Consider the following 1,319-nt stretch of genomic DNA (forward strand, 5'->3'; position numbering starts at 1 on the left):
GCGCGCCGCGGGCCGCGGGCCGGGCAGACACCCGCCTCCGCCTCCAGCCGGGGGCGCAGCGTCGGTCTCCCGGGTCCCAGCTGGCAAATTCGTCCGCCCGCCCCAGCAAAACAAAAACGTGTGAATACCCTACGTAGACAGAGCCTCTTCTTCCTCGTCGCCGTCGCCATTTCCAGAAGTTTCCAGTCAAGCCACGGTGGTGGCCACTGCGCAAGGCGAGGCGGCGCCTGCGCTACTCCCTCGCTCCCTCAGCCCCTGCCTTCTGGGGTCGGAGCCGGCGGAGGGGAGACGGCGACGCGGGGCTCCGCCCGGTCCGCCGCCGACCCCATTGCCCCGCGTCCACTTGGTACGCCCCGACCCCCGCCCCCGGCTCGGGAAGCTTCTCCCGGCGCCTCTAGAGCCGCGGGCCGCGGGCGGGGCGGGCGGACGGAAGGGGCGGCGGGCCGGGGGCGGGGCGCTCACGCTGCCCGTCCCGTGCCCGCGCGTCACGTGCCCGCGCCACGGCCAATCGCCGGGCGGCGCCGTCCTGGGAGCGAGCAGGCTGTGGTGAGGGACGGCGGAGACCGGAGATGTTTTCGAGCCCGGCCTCGGCGGCGTTCGCGGCGGTTACGGCGGCGGTGGCGGAGAGCACGACAGCGACGGCGGAGCCGAGGCCTTCGTCCCGGGGGTAGACCCTCCCGCGCCGGCCGTGCCTGGGGTCTGTGCGGGCGAGGGGGGCGTGGCGACAGGCGAGGAGGAAGGAGGGGCGCGGTTTCGAGCCCCGGCCCCGGCGCCCGGGAGGAGCCCCTCAGTCGCGCCCGCTCCCGTCTCCTCCCCAGAGCGAGGTAAGGACGCGCCCCGCCCCGCCGCGCTGACAGGACGGGCCGCCGGCCGGGAGCGCCGGAGCCGGGGCGCGGCGGGAGCGGCCGGGCGGGGACCGGGGGGGCGGGGGCCGGGCGGGCGGCCGCGCCGCTCCCGGAACATGGCGGGGCCGCGGCGCGTGTGCGAGCGGGCGGGCGGGGAGCGGGTGTGCGCGGCCGGGGGCGCCGCCGGAGCGGGGCGGGGCGGGGCGGAGCGGGGGCGCGCCTAGTCTGAGCCGCCGGGACCGAGTGAGGCCGGGAGGGCGGCGCGGGTGAGCGGGGCCGGTGCTCGCGGACCCGCGGGCCGTCGGGCTCTCGGAGCTCGTTCGAGGGTAACCCGCCGTGACGCATTCTCGAGGATCCCAAAGCGTTGAATAAACGGTTGTACAAAGAGGTCACCGGAGCCCAGCTGACAGCTGTTTTAATAATAACAGTAAGAAACAGTTTGGGACGGGAAGTTGACACTTTTGAACCCGTTGA

The 1,319-nt window shown here is 75.3% G+C and overlaps 1 protein-coding gene across 2 annotated transcripts in view; it reads left to right on the forward strand.

The window, feature by feature from the left end:
* Positions 1-733: 733 nt before the first annotated feature.
* ANKRD12 (ankyrin repeat domain 12) overlaps positions 734-1,319 on the forward strand; it is a 98,748-nt gene continuing 98,162 nt past the window's right edge. For both annotated transcript variants that reach the window (XM_069568635.1, XM_069568636.1), the window contains exon 1: positions 734-824. The gene's annotated coding sequence lies outside the window, so the exon portion shown is untranslated. The remainder of the gene's footprint in view (positions 825-1,319) is intronic.

Source organism: Ovis canadensis, chromosome 23 (assembly GCF_042477335.2).
Source record: "Ovis canadensis isolate MfBH-ARS-UI-01 breed Bighorn chromosome 23, ARS-UI_OviCan_v2, whole genome shotgun sequence".
Classification (NCBI taxonomy): domain Eukaryota; kingdom Metazoa; phylum Chordata; class Mammalia; order Artiodactyla; family Bovidae; genus Ovis; species Ovis canadensis.